This window comes from Nicotiana tabacum, chromosome 15, assembly GCF_000715075.1.
Source record: "Nicotiana tabacum cultivar K326 chromosome 15, ASM71507v2, whole genome shotgun sequence".
Lineage (NCBI taxonomy): Eukaryota > Viridiplantae > Streptophyta > Magnoliopsida > Solanales > Solanaceae > Nicotiana > Nicotiana tabacum.
The window spans coordinates 50443340-50449451 of NC_134094.1; positions in this window are offsets into that span (position 1 = coordinate 50443340).

Consider the following 6112-nt stretch of genomic DNA (forward strand, 5'->3'; position numbering starts at 1 on the left):
GACGTCACGAGATGCCGATGACCACAATTCAAGAGGTGGAGGTTTTTGACATGTGGGAGATTGACTTTATGGGGCCTTTCGTCAGCTAGTATGGTAACAAATACATATTGGTAGCAGTTGACTATGTCTCCAAATAGGTCGAAGCGGTGGCTCTCCCAACCAATGATGCAAAAGGGGTGACAGGCTTCCTAAAGAAAAACATCTTTCACACGTTTTGGAACCCCGAGAGCTATAATCAGTGATGGCGGAACCCATTTTTGCAATAGAGCGTTCGCACGGCTGTTGGAAAAGTATGGAGTTCGCCATAAGGTAGCCACACCTTACCACCCACAGACGAGCGGGCAAGTTGAAGTGTCCAACAGGAAAATCAAAAGTATCCTAACCAAGACAGTGAATGCGACAAGGACTGATTGGGTAAAGAAGCTGGATGATGCATTATGGGCGTACCGCACAGCATTCAAAACTCAAATTGGTATGTCACCATACAAGTTGGTGTTTGGAAAAGCATGCCATCTTCCGGTAGAGCTCGAACATACAGCCCTTTGGGCACTGCGGTAGTTGAATTTGGATATGGAGACCGCAGGCACCAGCAGAGTCACTGAGTTACATGAACTCGAGGAATTCAGGTTCCATGCATTTGAGAATGCAAGATTGTACAAAGAAAGGATGAAAATGATGCATGATAAGCACATTCTAGATCGGAACTTCAAACCCGGAGATCTAGTGTTATTATACAACTCGAGATTGAGATTGTTTCTAGGTAAGTTGAAGTACCGATGGTCAGGACCCTTCAGAGTGGTGCAAGTGCTCTCAAGGAGAGCTGTAGAAATTGAATCCGAAGATAGGACAAATAAGTTCACGGTGAATGGGCAAAGGTGGAAGCATTACCTTGGAAGGGTCAAAGAAAAGGGGGATAGAGTGGTGATATCTTTGGAAGAGCCCCAATACGCGAGCGAAGAGTAATAATGAAAGCCTGCGTCGTGCCGCGACGTTAAATCAGGCGCTTCCTGGGAGGCAACCCATGGTTTGTTGTAAATCGTCGTGCTGCGACGTTAACTCATGCGCTTTTTGGGAGGCAACCCATAATTTTCTCTTTACTCTTGTTTTTGTAATTGATTTTTAACGCCATTGACCGAGCTACTAATGTGCAGGCATAAAATTATGCTCATCAGAAGGATTCAGGGGACGAAATTAACCCGGAGATAGGTAAAAGTGCGAAAAAGACAAAAATTGCTGGATATCCACGTCCGCGGATTGGACCGCGGAGTAGGCCGCGGATTTTGCACAGACCACTGCTTCCCGTCCGCGCCCACGGACTTGACCGCGGATTGGGGCGCGGATTTTGGCCCCCTCACTGTTTCGCAACCGCGGCCGCGGATTGGACCGCGGAGTCGACCGCGGATTAGGCGGTACCAGGTTCTAAATCTGTTATTAATTTTTATTTTCTTTTCTCTTCTTTTATTTTCTTTCCTATTAATTAGTTTTTTTACTTAACCCCCTCCCCCCTAACCTCCACTCCCCCACTTATTCTTTCCCTCCCCCTTAACAAAATCTAAAACCCTTCCCCCTTCCCCTAAAACAAACCACACGCCCCTCTCCCTCTCCCTCAAAATTTCTCTCATCAACAAAGCTTCTTCTCCTTCCTTCTCTTCTCTACTCAACCAATCCCCAATCTCCGTTCCTCCCAAGATCTCCAAGTAAGTAACATGATTCTATTCCTCTTTCTTAGTATTTGTTTTGTTTTAAATTTTTTATTTTTCCCATTCTTTTCCTTTGCTATTGTATGTGCAGGATAGTAGAATCATGGGTACTCTTGTCTTGGTTTTGGATTGTAGTATATATGTAGCATGTGAGGCTAACATATTTGGTTGAATTGGGGGAAGACATTGTTGAGGTTGTGAGGAATGGAAGTTTAATTGGGGCTTTGGATAACTTGGGGGATATATGCACCTTAAGTGTTTATTGAATTGCCACAATGAGTTTGAATGTAAATTGTGACCAATGGTGCGAGTGAAGTCTGAGTAACCGCCATTGGTTCCCATATTCCGCCGATTACTGATAGTAGTGTTTGTTGTGTAGGTACCATGACACCTTCATAGAAGAGACGAACCACCGGAACCTCGTCAAGTGGTCATGGAGGTTCATCCCGGGCACGGGCACCAGCCAGTGCAGCTCAGTTTGATCGTACCAGGTTTGTCTCCAGAGCTGCCCAAGGCCGTTTCAGTTTGAAGGCCACTAAAAACCTGCACCGGAAAGGGGTATTGACAGAGCGTCCCTCCAGGATAAGTGCCCTAATATGTATCGGGAGTTGATCAGGCACAGGTTGGACAGTTTTTTCGAAGAGCCGGAGGAGGGTAACTTGATGCTTGTTCGGGAGTTCTATGCCAACTGCCCCGAACATGAGGATAGAATATGCACTGTGTGACACACGAGGGTGGATGCCTCGATAGAAGCCATCAGGAGAGTGTATCGATTTCCTGTATTCAACGGGGAGGAGGATTTCTATGATACTTACAAGAGGGAACCCATCACATGGAACAGGTTTTTCAGAACTATTTGTGCACCAGACAAAGAAGTAGTGTGGGTTGTGCCGGGATCGAAGCTACACTCTGCCTCACTCACTTTTGAAGAAAAGTGCTGGTTGTACATCATCAACAGTCGCTTGCTGCCGTCCCACAACACCACGGAGGTAAATGGTCCGAGAGCTGCCTTGATCTGGTGCTTCGTGATTGGCCACGATTTTGATGTGGCCCAAGTTATTCAGTCTGAGATGTTCGTCCGTTCACCATAGAAGAGGTATGGGTTCTTTTTCCACTCTCTGGTCATTAGATTGTGCCGGGGAGCAAGGGTGCCTGAGAACCCAAATGCGGATAGCATGGTGAAGAAAGAAGCAAAGTTTCGGGAAGACAAAGTGACTATCGGGAAAGACCCGGTGGCACCTGGGGCAACTCATAGTGACGATTCCGATGCGCCGGAGGAGGGCGATGAAGGGCAGGAGGAGCTTGAACCTGCCTCACCCCCACAAGAACAAGCTGCAGCGGCTGAAGGACCATCCCAGGTCAGAAGGAGTACACAGATGACAGCCTTAGAACATGATATGGCAGGGCTGCGCACTTCCGTCACGGAATTGGGGACTAGAGTTGATGCCCTGGCCACCCAAAATGCGAAGTCAGAGAAGAAAATCATGGGCTGGCTGCGTGCGCTAGGGAGGGCGTGTCATCTCGACCCTGGCACTGTCTCTGATCAAGACTGATCCACCAGGGAAGTTCCTTTACCTCGCATTACTGTATTTTGTGTATGACATGGGAACATGCCATCTTTTTAAGTGTGGGGTGGGGGATACTTTGTTGTATGTTGTATGTAGAATAGTTTCGTAGTTTATTTACATAAATCATTTTTGACTTGTCCCGACGATGGATATCATTCGACGGGTTTCTTGAGGGACTAAAGTCGAAAGAAAAAAAATTGTTAAAAGTAAAAATTAAAAAAAAAAAAAAAAGGTGCGGTGAGCGTGGATTTTCTTTTGTAGTAGTGTATCAATTCCCCCTTGGTTTTTCTTTAAACCACGGTTCTTTTCCAAGGGTTTCATTTGAACCGGGTGTAGTTAGTTTTTATTTTTTAGTTAGGAACTTATGGGCTATAAGAAGGATTAGAATAGGATCTCTTAACTTCGTAATGCCTTGAATATAGCGGGTACTTAGTGTGACGCTTAGGCTCATTTGTTGACTCTTATAAGAATGCCTTAAACTGTATGTTCTTAATTTGGCTTAAGTACTCTGATCTAAGTGTTTGATGATCCGATCTGGAGTGAGTCATGTGCCATGTGTGTGAGAGGCTTGTTGTGTTCTGTGCACGACATTTGATGCCTAGAACTTGCCATGTGTGTCTACAAAGCGAAATAGTAGTCTTGTTTAGTCTGGGAAGTGATATAGGCATTTCTTTGTTGAACTATATATATACATATTCCACCCACCTATTTGTTATGTATCGTAGTTAACCCCGTTGAGCTTGTAATCATGTTTCCTTGGCAACCACATTACAAGCCTTAGCCCTTGTTTGAATTGACCATCTTTTTGAACCCTTTACCTCTCGTAAGCACTTGAATTACTATGAATCTATAAAGGATAAAGTATGGGGTAGTTGGTGGGGCTTTTGAGTGGAACTATGGAAATCAGGAAAAAGTTACACCTTGTTGGAAAAAAAAATGTATCATGTGTTAATAGTTTATCATGTTGATAAGTAATATTCTGTGGTGGCTTTTAAGGTGATTGTGCTCAAAGAAGTGTAGGGTAATTTACGTGGTGTTGAAGGTGGAAATTTGGCTTGATTATAAAATATATGTATTAAAGTGATTGGGGAGGTGTAGTCATAATTATATCCAAATATATTCTACCCGACCTGCAGCCTACATTATAGCCAAATAAGTCCTACTTGATCCTAGACTGAACAAGCTCAATTAGTAGAGTAGTACACTACGGGCATGCCTATGGAGCGTTTTATGTGGCACAAGAATATCATTTCTGAGGGTGAGTGAATTCTGTTTATTTTGAAGTTCCTCAGTGTGCGTGAATTTTATTGATTGTGAAGTGAGTCTCTTTTGTAGTGAACAGGCACTTGATTCACGAAGGAGAGGTAAGTCTGGACCTCTGAATAGAGCAAGTAAGCCGGTTAGGAATATTGCGTGGCTCGCGGGAGTATACTCTTGAGGTGTAGATGTTACACTAATATATAGTCAAATTATGTGAAATATTCTTTGTGTGACGAGTTAGGGAAGTCGCATAGTGAAGTTAGGCCTCTGTAGAGTGTGGTTTGATTGCTCGGGGACGAGCAATGATTTAAGTGTGAGGTGTTGATAGGAGGCTATATTTATGCAATTTAGACACTATCTATACTCTAAATTAGCCCACTTTATTGATATTTGAGTGCTAAAAGATAACAAAATGCTCTAATTAAGAATTTTATGCGTTGCAGGAGCCACTCCGAGCTAGGAGGAGCTAAAGAGTATTTTGGAGTCAATATAGAGTGTGGAAGGCCAATCGAAGGTTAGCCCGGTCGAAAAGGAGCGAGAAAAGCAAGCGGGGAGGTCCCCTCCAGATGCGCGGCCGCGGAGTTGATCGCGAATTGGACCGCGCACTGGAGGCAGAACACTGGCTGAAATCCGAGGCCGGATCCGCGGTCGAATCCGCGGCCGCGGACGGAGGCCAACAACTCAGGGGCAATTATGTAATTTCTAAGGCGCCTAACCTAAACCTATATGAAGCCTAATTCGCCCAGAAGATAGAGGGAGCTGTTTTTAGGAGATTTTGGAGGCAAGAACAAGAGAGAGAAGACGGAGAATTTCCTAAGAGTTTTCATCTTCTTCTTCTTACTTCCATTGTTAATTATGAATTGTTATAGTGAATTTTTATCCATTAGTATGAGCAGCTAAACCCATCATCTAGGGTTGATGGAACCAATTGTTGGATAAAGTTTTGACTATGTTTAGATATAATTGAGTTGTTCTTATTCTATGATTGTTCAACTATGTGTTGTGTTGTGATTAATTGAAAGGGCCCTTGATTAATCATGTCTAGTTACTTTGTGTTGCTTGAGAAAGAACACTTGGTTAGATTGTTGTTAAACAACACCACTTTCGAGTAAGTTAAGAGATTAATTACTTGAATTTAAAAACGGGGTTATAGATAACGAAGCTTTGGTGGGATAATTCTGAGTTGCATAAATTGTTAACCAGAGTAGTTCGAGAGAATGCTTCTAGTAAATTATCGTAATTGATCGAGAGATAATTACGGTAGCCCAGAACTCATAATCCTCATAGAGTATTACGGCGAGATTATAGCTAACGTGTCAGGAATTAGTCTGGCAATTGGGAAAATCAATAGCCCAAGATCCTTTTTACCTTTGAATTCAACCTTATTCTTGATTATTGCTAATTCTGTTGTCATTTTCCTTAGATAAATAAATTCTACTTATACTCCATTAAAAATCTTGCATCCGGAAGTTGTTTGAACTTATCATTAGCATTGTTAAAAGTTGTGGTAAATAGGTTAGTTCCCTGTGGGATTCGACTCCGGACTTGAACCGGATTATATTTGCAGCGACCGCTTAGTCCTTT